A 24,276-nucleotide genomic window follows, 5' to 3' on the forward strand; every position below is an offset into this window, starting at 1 on the left:
TGGATCTCGTTTTAATTTTTTGAGGAACCTCCACACTGTTCTCCAGAGCGGCTGCACCAGTTTGCACTCCCACCAGCCGTGCAAGAGGGTTCCCGTTTCTCCACATCCTCGCCGGCATCTAGAGTGTCCTGATTTGTTGATCTTAGCCACTCTGACCAGTGTGAGGTGGTATCTCGGTGAGGTTTCGGTGAGTATTTCTGAGGGAGCCACTTAAAAGAAGTTCTTTTTTACGAGCACTTGATTTTATTGCTTTCTCTTACAGATAGCTCCACATAAAGCCAACTTGGTGTATCGATCAGCAGATTTAGAATCAAAACACTCTGAGGTCACAGTTGCTACAAAAAAGTCCAGAGGACATTGTGTCAGGGGGTTCCTAGGCGGTCATCGTTTTTAAGGGTTTGTTTTCTTCATTGAGGTTGTCCGGGTATTTGCGATGTTGCACGGGCGATTGCAGACATTTGGTTAATACACAAGTCAGGACTGCTGTCTATCACGAGACATTGCATAGGTGAGAAGGTGGGCGTGGGAACCGTGGATCTCGGCGAAGGTGATAGTGAAACTGATGATCGATGTTGCAGGGGGTTCTACGAGGCAGTGCTTTATGACCAACGTACCACCACTTAGCGTTTGCTGCATAGGTGGGGTGCATTCTAACATGGACGTGTATACGTTCGTAAAACAGAATACGTATTAATCGAACAGAGTAAGTGTACGATGTGTAACGAAAAGCTTTGTGAGACTGTATTTCAGGTTAAGACGAACTTTGTAACATTTATGTGATTTTCCCTTTTGTTGTCGTTGAGTGTAGTTGACACACAGTGTTACATTAGTCTCACGTCCTATGTTATCCTGGGCCCCACAGGCGTGGCCACCGTCTGTCACCACGTGGCACTGTTATGGCACCATCGGCTGTATTCCACATGCCGCGCCTTCCGTCCGTGGCCTCCTCGTCCCGTGACTGGCAGCCTGGACCCCCCTCTCCCCTTCACCCATTTGCGATCCCCCCACCCACTCCCTTCTGGCAACCACGAGTTTGTCCTCCGTATTTATGGGTTTTTGGGGTTTTTTTTAGCTTAATACATGTAAGGGCAATCGTGTAGTATTTGTCTTTCTCTGTCGGACTTATTTCACTTAGTATAATGCTCTCTGGGTCCATCCATGTTGTTACAAATGACAAGATCTCATTTTTTTTAATGGCTGAATCATATTCCATTGTGTGTATGTATGTGTGTATATATATGTAGATACATATGTATCTACATATGTATCTACATATGTATATATATATGTGGATCTATGTGTGTATATATGTATCTATATATGTATATATATATGTAGATATGTATGTAGATATATATGTATCTATATGTATCTATCTATCTATCTATCTATCTATCTACATACACCACATCTTTATCCATCTATTGACGGACACTTGGGTTTCTGCCTTATCTTGACTATTACAAATAAGGCTGCAGTAAACACAGGGTTGCATATACCTTTTTGAATTAGTGTTTGTTTTCTTTGGGTAAATACCTAGTAGTTGACTTACTGGGTGATATGGTAATTCTGGTTTTAACTTTTTGAGGACCCTCCACCCTGTTCTCCACAGCGGCTGCACCAGTCTGCATTCCCACCAACAGTGCAAGAGGGTTCCCGTTTCGCCGCATCCTCGCCAGCATCTCTAGTCTCCCGATTTGTTCGTTTTAGCCGCTCTGACCGGCGTGAGGTGGTATCTTCTTGTGGTTTTGATTTGCATTTCCCTGATGACGAGTGATGTTGGACACCTTTTCGCGTGTCTGTCGGCCTCTGGCTGTCTTCTATGGAAAGATGTCTGTTCAGGTTCTGTGGCCGTTTTCTAATCAGTTTTTGGTGTTGAGTTGTGTATGTTCTCTGTGTAGTTTCGATATTAACCCCTTATTGGATGTGTCGTTTGCAAATATCTTCTCCCATTCCGTAGGCTGCCTTTTCATTTTGCTGATGCTTTCCTTTGCTGTGCAAAAGCTCTTTATTTTAGTGGCGTCCCAATAGTTTATTTTTGCTTCTGTTTCCCTTGCCTTAGGAGACGTATCTAGAAAAATGTTGCTAAGCCTGTTGCCCAAGGCATGACTGCCTATGTTTTGTTTTAGGAGTTTCATGGTCTCGGGTCTCACATTTAGGTCTTTGATCCATTTTGAGTTTATTTTTGTGCCTGGTGTAAGAAAGTGGTCCAGTTTCATTCTGGATGTGGCTGTCCAGTTTTCCCAGCACCTTTTATCAAACAGACTGTCTTACATATTCTTGTCTTGAGGAGCCAACCTGTGAGTTGCGATCCGAGGAGTGAAGAGAAACACGGGCAAGCAGGTGCATTCTGGGAAGAGCCTCTGCAAAGGCCCTGGGGTCAGAAGAGCCGGTCTGCTTTGGGGAACCAGAGCGGGCCAGAGCAGCTGGAGGTGCGGCGGGCAGGTGGGGTCTCGAGCAGGGGAGGGACGTGACGTGACCCGCACTCCGCTGGGCCCTGGCTGCTGTGCGGAGAGCAGATGGGGAGGCCGGACTCCGGTTGGAGGTGGCTGCCAGGGACCCCGGCTGGCAGGGGAGACGCGGAGAAGCACACGGAGGCGAGGTACCCCTTGGGGCGGGGCCGCCACGCTGAACACGCATGTCCTCGTGCATCTAGCAGTGGGCCGGGGACCCCCCGTGTGGCCACCTGCAGCCGCTCCTTTTGGGCAGAACCGGCAGGGCCGCGGTGGGGGGGTGGGTGCGGTGTGCGCCTGGGTGACAGGAGGTGACCGGACTGGGGAGCCCCGAGACGAGCCCCCGAGACTGGGCGGGAGCTGTCGCGGAGACAGCAGTCAGGCTGGAGTCCCTCTGTCCCCGTCGGTCTGTGCTGACGCTGGCTGACACGCCCGGGGACGTCATCCCCCTGTGCCACGGCCCCTGGGTGCTGGGCTGTAACGCAAGGGGCGGATACTGGCAGCCGCGTGGGGCCGGCCGGGCCTGCAGACAGGCTGGTGGGAGCCGTCACTGCTCAGGCGGGCCCTTGCACCCCTTGCACCCCGATGCCACGCACCCGATTCTGGCCCAGACCCTCGGCTCCAGAGCTCTGGCCGACGCCGAGCTCCCCTGTCTCCACCCGCCCCTTGCCCACACCTGAGGGTTTCCCTGCCCATGCCCTCTGCTCTTCCTGGTCCCGGCTTGGATCGTCCCTTCTCCCAAAGCCTGTCTCCAGAGACGGCGCGCCCATGCTGCCGTCCGCCCGGGCCCCGTGCACTTTGCACCTGGAGCATTTCCGTGACCCGGGGTGGAGTGGTAAGGTATGTAGTTGCTGCTGGATGCCTGGGTCTCCTGCTGGCCCCGAGGCCCCACGAGGGCAGGGGGAGCCTTCCTCAGTCTGCAGCCCCTCCGTCACACCGCCTCCCGCACGGCAGCCTGCCCATAAGGTGTGCCCGTGGACAGGTGCACGGGTGCCCGGGAACCGTGTTACACGCCCGTGCGCACCTGCTTGTGAACGCCTGCCTGGGAGACAAGCTGTGCGGTGTGTTCGTGGGTCCCCGAAACAGGAGGCCAGAGCTGTCGAATTTAGGTTCTGGCCTTGGTTTGCGGGAACTGGTTTTGATCTGTAAATCCTAGCAGAGTGGTCCGAACCCAGATCAGCTCCTCCAGGCTTCGCCTCATCGTAAAGGAACCCGGGAGATGCACAGATCGTATCCTCTGCCCCCGAAGGAGGGGAGGTCAGACTGGCAATAACCTGGCGACCGGCTGGGAGTCGTGGGAGGCCCATGCCCACCACCTTCCTTACGAAAGTCCCCGAGGGTCCCCTGGAAGGGGTCTCCCCGTCCTGCCTTCCGTTCTGTGTGCGGAGCCGTGGGTGTGGTGGGCGTGATTCCCGGGGGGCTCCAGACACGACACGGAGGCGGCTTCACTTCTGTTCAGGGGATGCCCGCCGCCCCCCGACGTGATGCTGCTGGGCCCGAGGCCAAGCCCTTTGCAGATCGGGAGCCCCTGTGGCCTTCAAGACGGCAGCACTTTGACCGTTTTCCAGGCGAATCCACAGAAAAAGCGAAACTGCCCACGAGCAGGTACTTCCTGCTGTTGTACGTTGTGCAGAAGCAGGGGCCTCTTCCGCCGCCTTGGTTGTGCCGCGAGGGTGGCCAGGCGGAGCCCGCGGGTCCCCCAGCCCCTGCCGAGGCGCCCCCTCCTTTCCTGCTCATAACCGACTCCCTTCCCCCGAGTACAACGATAAACAGACATGACTTTCCCCCCCAAAGACCATGTGCACATACAGAAGAGAATCGTCCTGAACACACTGCTTTGTTGCCTTTATTTCCGTTCGTTAATAGTACGAATGCCACAGCCTCTGTCTTATGGCCCCGTCCTCATCTATGGGCTCTGTCTCTCGTGCTTATGTTCACAGCGTTTGCTGCGCTTTTCCGTTCGTCAGAAGTACGCACAGCGTGCTCATGGACGTCCCCGTATATAAATATACAATTACGCGATTTCTTTCTCCCCTTAGGTTAACTTCCTAGAGGAGAATGGAACAATCAGATGGGTTTAAATGCTTTTTAGAAATATGCTTTTTTTGCTTTGATGTTTATTTCTTTTGAGAAAGAGAGCGTGAGTGGGGGAGGGACAGAAAGAGAGGGAGAGAGAATCTCAAGCAGGTTCTGCGCTGTCGGCACAGAGCCTGACGTGGGGCTCAATCCCACAACTGTGAGATCGCAACCTGAGCCGAGATCAGGAGCCAGACGCTTCACGCCTGAGCCCTCCAGGTGCCCCATATGCTTTTATTTTGTATTGGTTTCCGCAGAGGTTAACCCAGAGGCTCAGACTGGTTCGGAGACTTGCCTGGGGTTCCCACAGTGTAAATGGGGGAGGAGGAATGGGCCCCCGCGAGTTCATCTCTTCCACGTGGCCTTTTCCAGCTGGAGGTGCCATTAGCTGCCCTAGAAACCTTGGATCACTGCTGCCTGTCTGTGCGTGGCCCGGGCCCATCCCCAGGGCTTTGAGAGCACGGGGCAGGGGGGGCGCTGTCCTCCCCCTGCCTGCGCTCTGTGGCTTAGACACTTTGTGGTGGTTATTCCTGCTTTGGATGCAGATCCAGGAGGTTTTAACACCTGGGGGTAAGTGTGTGTGTGTGTGTGTGCGTGTGTGTGTATTTGATTTGCGGACCCCGGTGACAAAGGAGAGGCTAGCTGTAGGACAGCTGGGGAGGACTCCCAGGCTGGCACCGAAACCCAAGCTCCGTGGGTAGATCAGGGCCTCCCGAGAGCCAGATCAGCGAAGGCCTTGCTGGCAGCTGAGTGAGGAACCAGGAGAGGGGGGGGTCATCTCTGTTCACCAGATCCTCCCAGGGCCCTGCAGTGGTCCACTGGGGCCATCAGAGGCTTGTAGCCTGTCGATGAGGCTTCTGCCTGCCGAGTTTTGCCTGGCCCACCGAACTGTCCTAGTGGCAGTTAAGGAAAAAGCCCCTGCAATTGCTAAGATAAGGGAGGCCAGGAAAGCTACATGGGTACACCTTGCAACATCAGTGAATGAGCCGGGTCCCAGACTTCGAGGCACCGGGAGGCCGGATGTTCATTTATGTACGCATTTTTTTAATTTAAATTTAAATTTTATTTCATTTGAGAGAGAGAGAGGGAGAATGAGCAGGGGAGGGGCAGAGAGAGAGGGAGACACAGAATCCAAAGTAGGCTCCAGGCTCCGAGCCGTCAGCACAGAGCCTGATGCGGGGCTGGAACCCACGCGCTGTGAGATCCTGACCTGAGCAGAAGTCAGACACTCAACCGACTGAGCCACCCAGGGGCCCCTCCACATATTTTAAATTCATGGCTATCTCCAAATGGTATTCTCTTTGTTATCTCGGAGACACATCTGGCCCAGCCGTGTGGCAGAGCCTCTCAGAAACCGGGCACGGGAGCAGAGGTGTGTCTGCACAGTGTGGTTTCTAGAGGGGGTCCTGGTTGTCGTGACACCGAAGGGGGTGGGGAGGTGGGGGTGGTGGCATCTGGTGGGTGGAGGCCAGGGATGCTGTTGAACGTCCCACGGCCCCCCCACAGCGCAGTTATCCGACCCCAGATGTCACTCGTGCCCGGGGGGAACAGCCCCGGTGTGTGGGGACAGGACTTTTTGTAACCTCTGGGCACTGGCAGCTGGCCAAGGAGCCCAGAAGTTCCTTGGGGCGTGTGGCCGGCAGAGAATTAGGGGCTGGCTCCCACGACCGGCACGTTGGTGGTGGCCGTAAGGACGAGGTGGTACTTTTCAGATAATCATGATACTCGTGAAGGAAGTTAATTTAAATGTGAAATAACAGAACTGCCAGATTTTTTTTTTTTTATTATTTTTAGAACAGCATTGATGTTTCTATCACATCAGCAGTTTGAAATGAGGCGTAGTCCGGAATCATCTGCCGTAATTTGATATGCTTGATGGATTCCAAGTTCCCCAAAGAATAAAATGAATGAATGTGTTCAAGGATCACAGCTGTGTTCTCTCCTTTGGAAAGCAGTTCCCACCAGAAACCTTCCCGTTGGGTTCGGGCAGCTTGTCCAGCGGTTTCGGAAACGGCTTCTAGGACAGGCATGTTGGGACAGTTTCTGCCAATGACTGGCCGCCCGCCGGACGGCAGGGGGAGGGGACCCCACTGGCGCCTCCCGCGGGCACAGAGGACGCGAAAGGCCGGGCTGGGGGCATACGGCCGCTTCTGGGATGAGAGCCTGTGGCCTTCCCGATGCCCGTCTCCAGCTGCCCGGGGGCGTCTGTCCATGTGTCCCCCGGACCCTGAAGCCTGCCTCTCCTGCACTCCCTGCTCCCCCCAGGCCCCCGGTGGCGGTGAATGGCGCCTGTCTCCATTCACCGGCCAGAGCCAGACAGTAATTATTTTAATCGCTTACCCACCTAATTAAACAGATATTAATTGGATGCCAACTGCGTGCTCACAGTGGCGTGCCAGGGCCGGCGTGGTTTCCGCTTTCGCGGAGCTCGCCGTGTCTTAGATAATCACGGGCGCAAGGCGATCATTAAAATAAGTAGCGGGAGAGAGAGGGGTCTTCGTTTCCAGATGCCACAGGGAGGCCCGAAGTGGAGGGGACAGGGGCAGAGACCGAGGGACCCCCAGGTACGTCGGCGGTAAGCCCGGCCGAGCCGGGTGGCGGACTGGATATCGCCGATGCGGGGGCAGGAGCGTCACGTTCCCGATTCGGTCACGGGGCGGGTAGGGCACCGTTTTCCAGGCCAGAGGGCCCGGCGAGTCGGGGCCCTTGGGGGTATTTTGGTGGAGGCGACGGGGAGAGCACGATCGGTCTCGCACATGCTGATCCCAAGACACCTAAGTGCCTCGGGGATTTGCCGGGAGCCTCGGAGTCGCCCGTTTCCCTTCGGGTTGGGGCGTTTTGTTTTGCTTTAGCCACCGTGTCCCCAGTGCCTCGACCGAGGCGTGGCACGCGATTGGTGCCTCATGAGTGTTCGTGGAGTGGGCGCCTGACGTGAGCTCCACGTCTCCCAGACGGCGAGCCAACGGAGAGTTGGGTCCACCACAAGGTGGCTCTGGTTTCGGTGACGTTTATGCGGGGCGGGCAGCTGGCTCGCGGGGAAGTGGCGAGAACGGAGCACAGGACCGGGCTCCCCGAGGGTCAGCCGCGGCCCGTGTGCCGGGTTCTCCGGCTGGCCTCTGTCTCCCTGGGCAACTCGAGGGTGCATGGTGCATCCCGTGCCCCGTCCCTTCTGAATACTGCCACGTGTCTCCTGGTGACGAGGGGACAGGCCCCCGGTAAGTACCTGAGACACGCGGTGTGGCCTCCCACACGGAGCTCGCGGCTGCCTCCGTGTGCCACCCTGTGTCGGCAAGAGCCAGACCTCCAAGGTCCCGCAGACCCTGTGGTCAGCGCCCCGAAATTCCTCAGGAGCCGCCGTCGTCGCTGCGCGCCCCAGACTTGCGAGCGCACGATCGGTCTCTCCTCACCACCCCCGTGCCGCCCTCTCTGCCCACGGGTCCCGCCCCCGTGCTGTGACAAAAGCACGCTTTTGCACCGCGAGACATCTCCAGAGTTCTTTCTTGACCGTCGCGACGCCACGTCACTGGGAAGAAGGACGTTCTCTTACGGGGCAACAGTTTGTGACCCACGTCAGGGCATCAGCGTCCAGGTGACCCCCAACGTCGCACCCCCCGACCCTACTCTCACTCCATTAGGCGTTCTTCCAGAAAGCTGCTGTTTCCTGGTGCTCGGTTTCATCCAGGGTCGCAAATCCCACTTACTGTATTTCTGATCTCTCCGGCTTATTTATTTCATAACTGGACGTTTGTACCTCTTCTTGCCTTTAACCAGTGCCTGTCACCCCCCCACCACCAGTTCTCTGTATTTAAGAGCGTGTTTCTTTGTTTTTCATTTGTTCATTTCTTTTTGTTTTGTTTTAGATTCCACATCCGAGTCAATCATACGGTCTCTGTCTTTCTCTGTCTGACTTATTTCACACAGCATAACTCCCTCTGGGCCATGGTTGTGATGTCCCTTTACTCCCCTTTAATTCTGGAACAGTCGCTCAGAGGCGTTGTTGTGTTGGTTTGTTTTGTGTTTTTGGATTTTCTTTTATGGCCTTGACATTTTTTGCCAAGTACGGGCCACTCATTTTGTAAAAAAACCTCCCAATTTTGTTCGATGTTGCCTCATCGTGACATTGGGGTTGTGCTTTTTAAATTAAAAAAAAAATCTTAAATTTCATTTTATTTATTTATTTTAAAAGTTTTTAAATGTTTATTTTTGAGAGAGACAGAGCATGAGCAGGGGCGGGGCAGAGAGAGAGGGAGACACAGATTCCGAAGCAGGCTCCAGGCTCCGAGCTGTCAGCACAGAGCCCGACGCGGGGCTCGAACCCACAGACCGCGAGATCCTGACCTGAGCTGAAGTCGGATGCTCAACCGACTGAGCCACCCAGGCTCCCCCGAAATTTTAAATTTTTATCGAATGTTTAAATTTTTATCAAAAACACCACCAGGGTGATGTTGTGTCACGAGGCTGACTCACGAGGGCGTCTGTCAGCCGTGACATCAGGGTCCCGTGTGGCCAGGGCTGAGGAAGGGGATTCGTGGTCTCAGAGCCCCCCATGCTTGGTAAACCTCCTCTGTGGGTTTGCACACCCTTTGTGGGCAGCCACAGAGACTCCTTGGTGAGTGCAGGTCCCGGGGGAGTTTTAATTTTTTTTTTTTTCCAACGTTTATTTATTTTTGGGGCAGAGAGAGACAGAGCATGAACGGGGGAGGGGCAGAGAGAGAGGGAGACACAGAATCGGAAACAGGCTCCAGGCTCTGAGCCATCAGCCCAGAGCCCGACGCGGGGCTCGAACTCCCGGACCGCGAGATCGCGACCTGGCTGAAGTCGGACGCTTCACCGACTGCGCCACCCAGGCGCCCCCCGGGGGAGTTTTAAAAAAAAGCCCGTAAGGCTAATACTTCCCTCAACTAAATGTCAACTTCCTCTGGCAAATAAAATCATTATAATCTAACCGTGTAAGGACGATCATATCTCTAATGAAGTCAGTAGGGATTTCGGGCATTTAATTACCAACTCTCCCGACACACGCGGCAAGGCTCTTCAGGTGAGCTGCTCGCGTGCGATTCGTGAGACCGCAGTTCGCGGCGAGACCTTCCTTCAGACGGTGGTCGGCATGTCGCGTGTCCCGCCCTTTGTTGCTGGTGCACGCCCGCGCTGAGATGTGCATTTTCATTTATTCCAGGAGGCTCGTTTGCTCCTTCTGTGTTCCACCGAAGAGATGAGTTTGTAATTTACTGTGACTTTATAAAGAAGGACCTAGTAACTCAAGAGCCGGGGTTCTTTCTGGAATATTTGGCCTGCAGGCACCTCCTGCGTTTTCCTAAGCCAGAGGCCCTCCGTCATCCCTTTCCCTCTCCCGCGTCCCCCCTTTCTTTCTCCCTTTGTCCTCCTCCTCCTCCAACTCCTCCCTTCTCCCCAACCCCTGCCCATCCCCCCCGCCCTTCTCTCTCATCAGAGACCCGAGGGTGGAAATGTTGGCCTCCAACCGCCAACCCGGGCAGGTATGCAGAACGCAGAGCCCTCCCCTCTGTGCTCAGGGGTGATGTGAAGCCGCCTCCTGGGAGAGGGTACTCTGGGCTGTGTCCTCCTGTCCTGTTGTGACTGTCCTTCCCGCCCTCCCCACCTGCTGCTTTCCAGCCCAGTCGTGCCCTGCCCCCCACTCCTCCTCCTCCCCGTCCTCGCGGGCATCACCCAGGGACCGTCCTCCCTCCCAGCACCTCCCATGCACCGGACAGGCCGGGGGGGGGGGGGGGGGGACGGCCGCTCAAGAGGGTCCCCGGACTCTGTGCGGGGCACTTGCCTCTGCACACGGTGGCTCGGCGCCCCCATCTGCTTCCACCTACTTAAGCGGCTCCCGCCGCGTCCAGGGCAATCGAGTTTGTACACTTTGTGGACAAACTAGAGGTTCGGACACGGGCCTTTTTGCCTTCATCCGTTCAGCACGTGTGTGTCGGCTGCCTGCCGTCCCCAGTCACGGTGCTCAGGTGCTGGGATATGCTGGGGAGACTGAAGGACGCGGCCGGCTTGGAGGCGTGTGCGGTCTTCTGCGCCTGCGCCCCGAACACCGCCGCAGCGCAGGTCTGTTAGGCCTGTCGGCCACCAGGTGGCGCCGTCCTACAGGTAACGCCGTTCCTCCCCGAGACCTGCGCGCATCCCCCGGAGGCGGGCCTGTGGGGCCCAGCGCCGCCCTCCGCCCCGTCCCGGGGGCTCTGTCGGTGGATAGGCCGGGATGCGGGAGGGGGGGCGGCGTTTGCATTTCGGACCAGTCCCCAGGTGACGCTGATGCTCCTGGTTCCTGGACCACCCCGAGGTCCACCCAGGCAGAGGCCGCGAAGCCCAGTGCTGTGCCCGCTGCTGCCCAACCCACCTGGTTCAGGATCCATGAACTCATTGGATCTTCCTGCTGCTTGGGGCTTAATGGCCCCATTTCACAGCTGGTGAGTGTGAGGCTGTTCTGATCCCAGGCGCACTCTCTTTCCACTGTCACCCTGGCTCTCCTGGGTGGCTTCGAGAGGAAGGCAGTGGGTGTGTGAGCGAGCTGTCCTGGGAGAGGTGACGGACGTTGTTAGCTGGGCATCGGGCAGCATGAGAGAGGGACCAGAGCCGTGTCCCTGCCCCGGAGCTCACTCTGGGCTCTTGGGGACCCTGTTTTCCTTTCTTCTCATCTGTAAAATGAAGGTCGGTCCTTGGTGTGGGGATGTGTTTCATTTATTGTTCTGGGTGTTCAGCGGCCCTTTCGACCTACTCAATTCTTTCTCTGTATTCTGTCCTTCTGGAAATTCTGGTAGTTGAACATAGACCTCCAGGAGGACCCAACTCCTCGATCACTTTGGGGAGATTTAAACTTCTTCAGAAAATAAATCTCTCATTTCTTTCCCCAGAGAAGACTCCAGTTTCTTGGCATCGGGGGTTCACGGAATGCCTTCACTGTCGTCGATGGGATGTCAGGAGATGGGACTCAGGAGAGACAGGGTATGAGTTCAGTGTGGCGTCTTTCACTGGAAAATGGTGGCTTTTCAAAGCATTTAGGTCAATTGTTTTGTTTTAAGAGAACAAGATTCTCTAACTGAGTAGAATGACTGATGCCCAAGTATACCATCATACACTAGTTACGACTTGAAGAAAGTGATTAAAGGGTTTGAAAATAAAAGGTTTGGCTGTAGTCTATCAGGCCAATGCAGGGGAAAAGAAACCATGGTCACGATTTTAAAATCAGTGAAAGGGAAATCATGTCAAAACATCTCATGGTACAAAGGAGGCCATTTTTAGCCTGTAATTTACTGGGTTTGAACCTTAATGCGCCAAACAACATCCTGTAACTGACAGGAATTTCTCAGGACCCTTGAATGCAAGCCCCATGTTACTGCATTCTTTTTTCTCATCAAATTAAATCGACCTCATCCTTTCCAGCTTGGCTGTTGGGACGTCCTATCTCATTTTCCCTGGGGAAGGTGACCTTTTCCCTGGGGTCACTTAGGATGCTTTGGGCCTTACGTAGCCCAGGAGCACTGGAAGAGGGACCTCAGATCTTCTGTCAATTGTGACTCTTTGTGAGACACTCGTTGCCCAGGTCCTTAGGGTGCACGCGAAGGCAGCCAGCTGGCCGGCTGTCGTTAAATCCAACTGGGCTGTCAGGAAATTACAGCGTTGAAAAATAAACAAGATTAGGGGATCAGTGGAAGAATTTAATAGCTACTAAACACAGATGAATAGAGAATTAATGAATTAGAAAGTGGGATGGAAGGAATTACGGAGCATTTAGCACAGAGGCTGAGTCAGGACCCAGGAGCATGGGACTCTGAGTCAGAGCCCTGTGCATAATCTACTTATGCACGTAGATTAGAGCTGTGGGCAGAGACGGGTGCAGGGCCGGCCGGAATCCAGGAGAAGAGGCTGGTCACCTTCCAGAATTAATGAGAGGCCCCGAGCCTCGGAGTCAGGAGTTACGGCAGATTGCAAGCGAGAAAAACGAAAAGAAATGCAAACCTAAACCAAGTGTAGTGAAAACAGAAAGGAGCAAAGACAAAGAGGCCCAAGGGACTCGAACCCATCTCTGCACACCTCCCGGCAGGAATGCCGTCCCTGGAGCCTGAGGCGCTGTGCCACCCTTGACACGCCCACGCGTGGCACACTGCTGTCCCGTGGCCCCCCTAAACGGCCGTGTTTCCGTGCAGTCCTGACGGGCGTGTTTCCTTCCCACCCTCTTTTGTGAAGGTGGGTGTTCTGGTGGCATTTCCACTGGATGACATCGGGGGCCACGGTCCCTATTTTGGGTCCCCACGTCTCCCCGTGAGTCTCCGGCGAATTAGGTACCTCTCAGGACTGGACGGTCAGGGGAGAAGAGGGCAGCATGTACGGGGTGCACGGAAACAGGAGAAAAGGTTCCCTGTTCCTCTGTGGCCGGGCTGGACGGTAGTTGAGGACTGTCTCTCCCTTAGGTAGAGCCACAGCCGGGCGGTGCCGGTCCGCGTACTCTCTCCTCGGAGCTAAGCGGCGGGAGCGGAGCCGGCTTTGGGGTGCCGTCCTCTTAGATGTGACGGCCCTCACGGCAGCCCAGCTGCCTCCCGAACCCGGTCTCTGTCGACCTCCTGCCCATCCAGCGAAGCCCCGCCTCTCCATGGCCCTTTCCCCCCCGGGGCTGCCGTGTGGGGGTGGACCGGGCGAAGGGAAGGGAGGGCGGGCTTGGTGCAAGGTCACGGGCCTCGGTCACGAGGCTGTTCCCTCTCCGGCTCCGTGCGGGGGGGGGGGGGGGGGGGGGGGGGGGAAGGGCGTTTCGCTGCTCCTGACCAGGTCAGATGATCTCCTTTGGAGGAACGCGTTTCACAGGTGAGAAACAAACACCCTCTTTGACTGGATGCCGTTGACCGACCGCCCGGGTCAGCTCGGGCCACCGTAACGCGGGGCCGTAGACCCGGCGGCTTCGGTAACAGAAGTTCAGGTTTTCAGTTTGGAGTCCGGGAAGGTCAAGAGCGAGGTGCGGGACGGTTCGGTTCCTGGCCGGAGCCCCCCTGCCGGCTTGATGGCCGCCTCGTCGCCGTGTCTGCTCTGGTGCGGAGGGGGTAGCCCGCTCTCCGTCACCTCCTCCGGCAAGGACACTGATCCCAGCGCGAGGCCTCACCCTTGAGACCTCATCTAAGCCTGGTCAGCCCGCACAGGCCCCGCCTCCCCAGGCCGCCACGTTAGGAGCTGGGGCCTCAACAGGGGAGTGGGGCGCAGGGGGGCACGAGTCGGTCTGTAGCACCCACTCGACATTTGTGTTGGATGTGGTCGCAGCGAGCCACGTTTGGGGCCTTGCGGTTGTGGACCTGAGTGGGAAAGGGGAGGTGAAACAGACACAGGGCGGGGGGTCGGCAGGAGTGGCTGACCCGTGACGTCGAGGGACTCCGCCACGGCTCTGCGAAGACGTGAGCGCGGGTCTTGCGAGCCACGTCGTAAAATTATTTTTTGGTTCACAGCTCACAGTGGACCATCCGCTCGATTCTGACTTGAGGACGGTGACTGGGAGGGTACCTGATGCAGGACGGGCGCCCAGAAACCCTCCGTGGGGGGCAGGCAGGAGTTGAGAGCCTCGGGACTTAAGTGAGGTCTGCTGGCAGGATGCATGGAAGTCAGCCTGCCACGTGGTTTGGGGAGGAGACACTGAGTTTGGTTTCGAATGTAGAGACTGAGGTCGTCTGTGAAACCTCAGCACATTATGCCCTGCGGTTGGAGGTCAGGGAGCCGCCGTCTTAGGAAGTGTAGGTCGCTGGCCTCAGCCCTGCGGCCACAGCAGGAGCCCCGCAAGGAAGCCGTGGCCTGGTGTCGCCCAGGGCTTGCCCGCTGCGCTCTCCGAGGGGGCGCTTTTCTGTTACGTTTACACAGTCTCAGCCCCGGCGGGTTTGCTGCTACCCTTCCAAACCTGCCTCCCTGACAATGCCGTTGTTCTGACCTGAGGGATCACGGTCCGCATGTGGCTTCACTTCTCCGTGCCTGTTCACCCCCAGCCCTGCCTCCCGGGTGTCGGGACCCCCCCACAGCCACCTGCCTGTCCTGCCAGCGCTGGGGACGGCCTCTGTCTGCTGTGGGCGCCTGTGGGCTTAGTGCAGTGGCTTGGGCGGCACCGGTGCGAGGTGCGTGCACCATAAAAACCATACCTCCTGGTGACCAGGCGGGGCGTCCCTCGTGGGCCCGCGGCGACGTGGGTGCCCTTCTCCCATCCTGCAGCAGGCAGTGCTGCGGAATCACGCACCTGAGCACGTCCGTGCGTAGACCCGGAGTGTTGGAGGGAAGGTGCTGGTGGCGTAACAGACGGTGCTCGCGTTGCGTGTTGCCACTTTGACCTGCTCGCAGCGGCTCGGACGTTATCTCGCGAGGCGCGAGTAGGGGGGGGGTTCGTAATTTGCAGACGGGTGGAATGCGACCGTGACTCAGCCAGTCTCACGGGTGGGCGAGGCAGGAGACGGATGCCTTTCTGTGTCCCAGCCGCGGTCCCCGTGCTCAACCTTACGCCAGAGCGGTGTGGCGGTGATCTCACCGGCCGGAAGCCGCTGTCTGCAGAAGTGTCCTCGACCGGGCAGTGCGGAAACAGGGGCTGAAGGAGGGCCGAGGTCCCACGGAGGAGTGGCCGGAAGAAACGAGGTCGTGGCTGTGTGTCCCCCTCCCGGACTCGTGCACCTACACAGCAGGTGTCTCCAGCGTGTTTTTCTCCCCTGATTTTGCAATTCATTTTTATGTTTAATTTTTACTTACGTATATATTTTTGAATTTAAAAATGTTTTATTTTTTTTGAGAGAGAGAGGGAGAGACAGAGAGAGAGAGAGAGAGCATGAGTGGGGAAGGAACAGAGAGAGAGGGAGACACAGGATCCGAAGTAGGTTCCAGGCTCCGAGCTGTCGGCACAGAGCCCGACACGGGGCTCGAACTCACGAACCGTGAGCTCATGACCTGAGTCGAAGTCGGACGCTCAACCGACTGAGCCCCCCGGGCGCCCCATTTATGTGTGTTTAATTAGTCACCTGCTCGTATCTGGACAACAGCAGTTTTCCACGTGTAATGAACCGGATGCTCAATATTTGTCACATACTTCCTGCCCGGAAGTGGATTGGAAAAGACGTAGGATTTACCTGATTCGGTGCGTGTCGCAGGGAGAACGCCTGTTCTGCGTTCTAGGCTTTCTCTTTGGACGGAACACTGCTCGGCAGGTGCAGTTTTCGGGCCAGAGGCACGCGGTGGCCTGACACAGTGCAGTGACAGAGCCTTCGTCCAGCCAGGGGATGCCAGACCCTTCCTCCTCACCTGCGGGGTCACGGGCAGCTTTCTGGTGTAGGATGCGCCCCCGACAGCATGTCCTTAGTCTTCCTGTCCCTCCCCCCCCCCCCCCCCCATTGTGGTCACACCCACGGGACATTGTTGTCATGCTGAGAAAATACGGACCGGGCAGCCTTGGTGGCACATGCCTGTTTTTCCTGCCCCCCACAACCCCCCACCAACCCTCCGGCCATCATCCGGGTCTTTCCTTCTCCGGGCACCTTGGGGCCCCCCCCCAGACGAAGGCCGCTGTTCCGGGGACGGCCAGGGCCTCCTGGGCCTTCTGCCCCGACAGCACCGCCGAAAACAGGGCTTTCCCGGGCACCCTGTGACAGGTGCGCCGGCCCCGTGGCTGCACGTGCGTGGTCCAGGCTCAGAGATCTGCGTGGTTTCCCCGCTCCCCAGGCCCAACCCGCCCCTCTGGGAGCCCGGCCCCCGGGCCAGGCCGGCCACTTCCTTCAGGACCCCAAGTCTCAGGTTGGAAACCTGTCCTGTTTCTTGGCCTCTCTTCCTTGTGCCTGTCGAGAGAGGCTTGGGATCCGCCTACTCCTTCCAGGGTCGTGGCCGTGGGGTTTCTCTTTTGCTTTCGTGACACAGAGAAACCATGAGAATCGCGAATGGGGGGGTGAAGCGCCGTCATCCTCCGTACCCGCCCCCAGAACCGAGAAAGCCGTGGGGCGGCCTGCCCGGGCTCGCGTGGCCCCCGTGTGCCAGGGGACGACCCCTCCTCTCTCCTTCCCCAGCTCGCCCAGGACGGGCGCACATCTGCCCTGCTACCCCTGTTCTGGGCGCTGCGTGAGCAGTGATGAGTCACACGTCACCCTCCCCGGACAGGGTCCCGGGGGGCTTGCCGGCCATCTTCATACCCTTCACCAGAGTCCACGATCATCGTCCCTCCCACGGGACACTGGGCATCGTCCAGGGAACCAACACATCGTCCAGAAAAGCCACCCAGTCACCTGCCACCAATACCCCTCCCCCCGGTAAAGGCAACAATAGAACTGAAACCCACACCCCACATCGTGGCCGGGAGGTCAGCAGGACTGGAACCCCATGCCCCAGACTGTCCCCAGGAGGTCAGCATAGAACTGGAACCCTGTGCCTCAGACTGTCCCCGGGAGGTCAGCAGCCTTGGGCATTGTGACCAGCGGGCCCTGTGCCTCCTCTGCATGGTCTTCTGGGGGCCCCGCTGTCCTCCGTGCAGGTGGGTGGTTGCGAGCGCTGGGGCCCTGGCTGGTTGGATGTGGCCCTTGTGGCCTTGCTCTTGCCCGGGGTCCGGTCACGGCAGGGCCAGCCCCTCCAGCCCCGCCCCAGGGCAGGCTCTCCCCTTCCCGCTGGAACGCCCACGCGGGCTCCCCAGCGCCAGCTTCCTCTCGGGGCCCTGCCCCGGAGCCACGCTGGTGTCCGAGGCCAGCTGACCCCAGAGCCCGTCCCGGGACCGGCGCGTCGTGGGGCTGTGGTGGGGACACGCTGGGCGGATGGTGCCTTCCCGGCCAGCCCACCTCCCTCTCGGGTTCCTTCCTCCCGTGTCCTCCCTCCCTGCTCTCTCTTCCCCAGGTGCTCCGGCCCGTCCGGCTCCTGTGGCAAGACGCTGTCGTCTTGTGTTTGCCTCTGTTCCTTCAGCTCGGCTGTCGGTGGCTCCTGCCGGTGCCTGGGGTGGGCCCTGCATCCCCGGGCTTCCTCAGAGATCCCTGGCAGGGGGCCCATCTCTCACCCCGAGCCGGGCGAGCCTGCGTGGCCCTGGGGGGAGCAGCGCCCACTGGGCAGGTAGCCCAGCAGTGAAGGCACTTCTCCGAAGGGACCCGGCCGCTCCCGCATCTGCGCCCGGGGACCTCTGCCTCCCGGACAGGCTCTGACGTGCCACCCCCGGGGGCCTGCCGCTCCCCTGCGGCTCGGGTACAGTGGGAGGGCCGTGCCTTGCCCACGGGTCGGCTGAGCTGAGCTAGAGGTAGGGGACTCCCCAGCCCCCCCCCCCCCGGGTTCTTGGCCCAGATTGCTGGACTTATTTGCTTAGGCCAGAGGTCGGTCAGTTACGGCTGATGGGCCTCGTCTGTCCGGCCTCCTATTTTTCTGTGTCCCACAAGTTAGAATTATTTTTACGTTTTTTTTTTTAATTTTTTTAACGTTTTATTTATTGTTGAGAGACAGAGAGACACAGAGCATGAGCAGTGGAGGGGCAGAGAGAGAGAGAGACACAGAATCTGAAACAGGCTCTAGGCTCTGAGCTGTCAGCACAGAGCCCGACGCGGGACTCGAACTCACGGACCGCGAGATCATGACCTGAGCCGAAGTCGGTCTCTTAACCAACTGAGCCACCCAGGTGCCCCTATTTTTACGTTTTTAAATGATTGGGGGGGCATAAAGGAACGCTATTTCGTGATGTGAACATGTATGAGATTCTAATTTCAGTGTTCACGAACTGGTGCACAGCCAAGCCCACTCATTTCGTGGCATCTGGGGCTGCTTTTGTGTAATGCCTGTGTGGATGAGTAGGTGCCACGGAGACCCTGTGGCCTCTGAAGCTAAGATACCTGCTCCCTGACCCCCACAGGAAAGTGTGCTGGCCTCTGGCGTAGCTGGTCCACACTGACGGGACCTTCTGCTGGGCCAGAGCCTCTGGGACAGGAATGGTGTTCCCATGAGCTCCGGGAGCCCAGGTCTGCTAAGCCAGAGGTGTGTCCCATGATCCCCGAGGGCCTCGGCCGCCCGGGCTTTCCAGGGGGCCGGGAGCCCCAGCATTCTGTCCTCCAGGGGCCCACCCTCTGCTCCCTGCGACGTTAGGTCCCAGGCAGAGATCCGGCCACTGAGGACAGATCGCATTGGTCCATGGCACCAGAGAGCACAAGAATGAAAAAACACATTACAACGCCTTGCGTGCAAACACTTTTAGTATTTTGAATATTTTATAGTTAGAGAGTAATTCACTGTTTAAAATTAAACACAAGACCTATTTGTCAAGTGATGGATGAATACGTTCATCAAGGAATACATTCAACGAGAAAACTACTTTGTTTCGAGAAAAGTACTTTGTTTCGTAAAACGTTTGGAAGGGGATTCCGTGTCTACGGAAGGATATGTGATTTCCTTAATCAGTTTGTTGTGTAAACAAGGGGGCATCTTCACATTTATTTTTTTCCTTTTCCAGAAAGGCATTTTTATAGAAGGAGTTGTATGTAAAGAATGGGAAGGGTTCGTAGCTTTTTGTTAGGATTTTACGGATTTCTTTTTTTTTTAATTCTTTAATGTTTATTTTTGAGAGAGAGAGAGACAGAGAGGGAGAGAGCATGAGCGGGGGAGGCGCAGAGAGAGAGGGAGACACAGAATCGGAAGCAGGCGCCAGGCTCGGAGCCGTCAGCCCAGAGCCCGACGCGGGGCTCGAACTCACAGACCATGATATCGTGACCTGAGCTGAAGTCGGACGCTCAACCGACTGAGCCACCCAGGCGCCCCAATATTTATTTATTTTTGACAGAGAGAGAGAGAGAGAGAGAGAGAGAGCGAGCATGAGTGGGGGAGGGGCAGAGAGAGAGGGAGACACAGAATCGGAAGCAGGTGCCAGGCTCGGAGCCGTCAGCCCAGAGCCCGACGCGGGGCTCGAACTCACGGACTGCGAGATGAGCTGAGGTCGGCCGCCCCACCGACAGCCACCCAGGCTCAGGCGCCCCGGGTTTTACAGATTTCTTGACCGAGAAGTGTCTCTCCTGACCTGGGCATCTGTGGGCTCGAGAATAAGAAAGTTGCCTTCTCCAGCGTCCTGTGCAAACCCTACCACGTTGGCATTGATCTTTAGGTAGAGTCAGATGGCAGTGCGTGACTGGGCCTGAAAAGTTGAGGCCAGAAGCTGGGTCTAGAGAGACAAAACCAGGACGGAGGGGCCTCAGAGGGAGGGCAGGGGTGTGGCTGTATGTCGAGTTTACGTGTACTTCTGTTGGGGGGGGGCGTTGGCAGGAATCGGGAGTCACAGCTCAGTGTGAGCGGGAGGTGAGGGCTGGAGTCAGGGGTCTGGGGACCACCGGCAGGCGGTGGAGAAGGGGGCACAGGGGCGGGGGCGGTGAGGGGACAGGGGACAGAGGAGTGTAGGGAGTGTGCCTTCTCAGGGCACAGTAACCCCCCCCGAGAAGAACTGCCGTCTAGTTCTGCTCCTGCGTCAGCAAAGCCCGGTACTGCCGAGCTGAGGCCGGTCGGTCCTGTGAACTGGCCACCTGTCACCGGGGGCCCCCCGTGCTCACCTTCCCAGCCCTTCTCATTGTCACGCTTCCCTCCCAGCCACCCAGCAGCCATCCCTGTGCACATCGCTGGCCGTGTCACCCCTCGTCCCACAGCCCCCCGTCTCGGGGCCGGGGCCTCCCCTCACTCCCTCCATATGGAGAGTACCCCCCGCCAAGGCCGTTACCAGGGCAGATGTGGGTGGCTCGTGGGCTCCCGAAGAGGTTTTGACACTGCGGTTGATGGCTTGGCACTGATTTTGTGTGTGAATAATTGCGAACCTGGATGTGCCTCCTCAGGTAGCACCCACACTTGGAGTCCATTCATCACTCACGCATTCATTCATTCATTCATTCACTCACCCATTCATTCATTCACTCACCCATTCATTCACTCACCCATTCATTCATTCACTCACCCATTCATTCACTCACCCATTCATTCATTCACTCACCCATTCATTCACTCACCCATTCATTCACTCACCCATTCATTCACTCACCCATTCATTCATTCACTCACCCATTCATTCATTCACTCACCCATTCATTCATTCACTCACCCATTCATTCATTCACTCATCCATCCATTCACTCATTCACTCACCCATTCATTCACTCATTCATTCATTCACTCATTCATTCATTCACTTATTCATTCACTCACTCATTCATTCACTCATTCACTCACTCACCCATTCATTCACTCACTCACCCATTCATTCACTCATTCATTTCTTCATTCATTCATTCATTCATTCATGTAGCACTTGTGTCGAGGGCCAGCACCTCCCAGCTCCCACGGCTTGGCACGTGGACACCAGGGAATGAATGATCTCCATCTGCCTGCACCGTCTTGTCCTTTCCTCTGACCCCCCTGTGCCTGCCCAGCCCCCTCCGGTTAGAGCCCACCCCCCACCCCGGTGTGGGCTCCCGGTCCCGGGTCGACGCCTCATGTAGCCTGGCTGAGCCTGCCGCAGTGGGGGCCCCCTGTCTTACTGCAGGCGCTGTGTCCCGGGGACTCGGTCTCAGTCTGCTTGAGCGACTGTAGTGACAAGGGTGCCACACACTGGGCGGCTCAACCCGCAGACACTTACTTCTGCCAGTCCTGAAGGCGGGAAGTCCAAGGTCAAGGTGCCGGCTGCGTGTCTGGTGAGGGCTCGCCTGTGGACGCCTTCTCACTGTATCTTCACGTGGCCGGGGGCAGAGAGAGGGAAGCAAGGTCTCCTGCCTCTGCTTAAAAGGGCACTCATCCCCGTGAAGGCTCCACCCTCGTGCCCAAATCCCCCCCTGGTCCCATCCCACAGGGGATTAGAGGGGACCCAGGAGTCTTGGGGGCCGCGAACGTGCGGACCGCAGCCGGTGGGAGAAGCACGCTGGAGCAGGGGTGTGGCGATCAGAGCTCCGTTCTGGGGCCCAGTTTTCCCAGATGCGGCCACAAGGGAAACACGGCCGCCACCGAAGGACGTTGTGACGCCGCGAGATACGGGAATAAACACTGCGCCCTCTGGGCCCTCACCTTTCCTCGGGGCTCGGTGACCCGGCGAGTGGCACGTCGTGGCCACATGATGGGCTTTCACCTCGTCTGGCCACGTGTCCGCGTCCCGGTGCCACCTCCGTAGGGTTGAGCGGGCGGTCTTGGCCGCTGGGTGGCTTGGGGAGCCTAAGCCTGGCGGCGGTTCACTCGTGGTTTAGAGGGGTCCTGGCTGCGGGGACACGGCCCCCTTGTTGGAGACCGACCACCATCCTGCGTGCGGGCTGCTGTCCGCTTGAGCGTCTGTCCCGCTGTCCCCCGGAGGCGTCCCTGTTTGGATGACAGAGGGTGAGGCCACAGGACCTAGGAGACCCCGTCTGACTCTGTTGGTTCCTGGGTCAACGGCTCACACGACCCGCCAGCTCCCCGCCTCCAGCGCCCGCGGCCCCTCCACGCGTGCCGCGGCTCGGGCTGCGGTCGGCCGGGGCCCGGCGGCTGCACCTGCCGCTCTCGTCCCGGGCCGCTTGCTGTTCCTTCTTCCCCGGCCTTGGCGGCTCCGTCCTTCCTGTCTGTACGTCCGGGGCCTCGCGCTGCACCCAGATCCTGCAGGCGCTGGGTTCCCGCTGAGGCTCACTGACGAGTTCACGGCCAGGAGGAGCGGCCGGCCCCTCTCCGTGGAGGCCTTCGGTCCCGTCCCCCGCCGGCGCTGAGAGGCCGGGATGGCCAGGACAGGTGCGGGGTCGCTGCCGGGAGGGACCGCGTGTCGTGGCCGCTGCGACCCCTCGTCCCCGCCTGTGGGCCGGTGGCCTGGCCTCCCACCTCCAGTAACCGACTCCCCGCGTGTCTTCGCTGGAGCCTCACCTTCGTGTCTCACGCCCTGTCTTCTTTGCTCTCTGCAGCCTTGTCTCCCGTCTCGTGCACTTTCCTGAGTGTCTCAGGTTGTTCACTGGGCGCCAGTCCGATGCGCTAACTGCGTGCGTAACTGTTATCACACCGGGGAGGCCAGGATAACGACGCTGCCTCACCGCCCTGCGGGAGGGCCAAGGAGCCTGCGGTGCCTGGCAGCCTCGTGGGGCTCCGAAGACACCTCCTCTCGGGGTGGGCCCCACCCTGCCCTCTCCCACCCCTTCCCTGCCGACATCTCCCCTCCCTACCCCTTCCCTGCCATCTCCTCCCCTGCCTTCCCTCACCCCTTCCCCTGGTCAACCCTCCCCACCCCTCCCTTCCCCAGCCCTCCCTCGTCCCTTCCCTTCGTCTCCCCTCCCCTCCCCACCCCTTCTTTGCCCTGTCTTCCTCACCCCTTCCCCCTCCTCCCTACACCTCCCCTCTCTCCTCCTCCCACCCGTTCCTCGTCCCTCCATCCCCTCCCCAGCCCTCCCTCACCCCTTCCCTTTGTCCCCCCTCCCTTTCCTACCCCTCCCTTCCCCTCCTCCTCCCACCCCTCCCTGCCCTACCATCCCCGCCCCAGCCCTCCCTCACCCCTTCCCTTTGTCCCCCCTCCCTTTCCTACCCCTCCCTTCCCCTCCTCCTCCCACCCCTCCCTGCCCTACCATCCCCTCCGCAGCCCTTCCTCACACCTTCCCCTTGTCTCTCCTCCTCTCCCCTCCCTCCGGGCTGGGCTGCACAAGGCCCGGATTTCAGAATTTCACGGAGAGCTTCTGTCCACTCCCCAGGCTCTGTCCGAGCTCCCAGCGGCTGCCGTGGAGTCCGGCGTCTTGGGTCTGCTCGCTCACTTTCCGTGGAATCCCATGCACTGTATGCCGATCATGAGAGCTCTGTATTCTGAGGGTTCACACCCGAGATACCCTAGGAAGTGGTAGGTGGGGGATAAGAGTCCCGTGTGGGTGTCGGCTGTGCCCCCCAACCAGGGGGCTTGCCTTAAGACCCGCGGACACACACAGTCTCTGCTCGCACACCCACCGGAGGTGCGGGGAGGGAATCGGTGCATGCCACGCGGGGTGGCTGTTTGGTTGTGATTCCGGCTGAAGCTGAAGCTGGTCCTTCCTGAATGGAGCCCTGACATCTTAACAAAAACGGGTCATTACTGTGCTGTCGTTTCGGACCCGTGTGACAGCGGCCCCCAGCGGTCTGTCCAGGCTCCGTCTACGGCCAGGCTGCCCGGCCGCCTGGCGTTGCAGCTCATGGGACTAAACACGTCCGTTGGCAGCGGGGGCTGGCGGAGAGGTGCTGTGCGGGGGGCTCGATGTTCCCTAACGTCTGCTGCTTTTCCTCGGACCCTTTGTTTTCTTAGCTGTGTCTGGACAGACGACGAGCTGTTTAGATTGTCTTGGCGTGTCTGATTTTTTGAAAGAATTTTTAGTGTTGGGCTAAATAGGGAAGGGGCATTAAGGAATCTACTCCTGAAATCATTGTTGCACTATATGCTAACTAATTTGGATGTAAATTAAAAAAAAATTAAATTAAAAAAAACTTAGTGTTTATGTTTGAGAGGGAGAGACAGAACGCGAGTGGGGGTGGGACAGAGAGAGAGGAAGACACAGATTCTAAAGCAGGCTCCAGGCTCCGAGCTGTCAGCACAGAGCCCGACACGGGGCTCGAACTCACGGACCGCAAGGTCATGACCAGAGCTGAAGTCGGATGCTTAACCTCCTGAGCCCCCCCAGGTGTCCCTGGTATGTCTGATTTTGAAGCCCCCTCCCCCACCCTTGTGCATTTTTGAGGTGGCAAAGGGAACCCAGTTGGGTATCACTTCATCCTTAAAAAGATGGGAAAGCGTCCAAATACGACTTTTTCTTGAAAGATACGTGGCCCAAACAGAAATAAACGT

The 24,276-nt window shown here is 57.8% G+C and overlaps 1 protein-coding gene and 1 long non-coding RNA gene across 5 annotated transcripts in view; one reads left to right on the plus strand and one right to left on the minus strand.

Annotated features, from left to right (window-relative positions):
- ARNT2 (aryl hydrocarbon receptor nuclear translocator 2) overlaps nucleotides 1-24,276 on the plus strand; it is a 144,560-nt gene that overhangs the window by 4,863 nt on the left and 115,421 nt on the right. Inside the window, exon 1 of one of the 4 annotated variants that reach the window (XR_006705416.1) lies at nucleotides 13,275-13,349. The exons of the other annotated variants lie outside the window; for them this stretch is intronic. The gene's annotated coding sequence lies outside the window, so the exon portion shown is untranslated. Of the gene's footprint in view, nucleotides 1-13,274; nucleotides 13,350-24,276 lie in introns of those variants that run through there. 4 annotated transcript variants of the gene reach the window in all.
- LOC123584430 lies at nucleotides 19,334-22,648 on the minus strand. The gene is made up of 4 exons (XR_006705420.1): nucleotides 22,350-22,648; nucleotides 21,534-21,818; nucleotides 21,014-21,178; nucleotides 19,334-19,656 (listed from the first exon to the last, which is right to left on the minus strand). It is a non-coding gene; the product is annotated as an uncharacterized LOC123584430 (long non-coding RNA).

Source organism: Leopardus geoffroyi, chromosome B3 (assembly GCF_018350155.1).
Source record: "Leopardus geoffroyi isolate Oge1 chromosome B3, O.geoffroyi_Oge1_pat1.0, whole genome shotgun sequence".
Taxonomy (NCBI): domain Eukaryota; kingdom Metazoa; phylum Chordata; class Mammalia; order Carnivora; family Felidae; genus Leopardus; species Leopardus geoffroyi.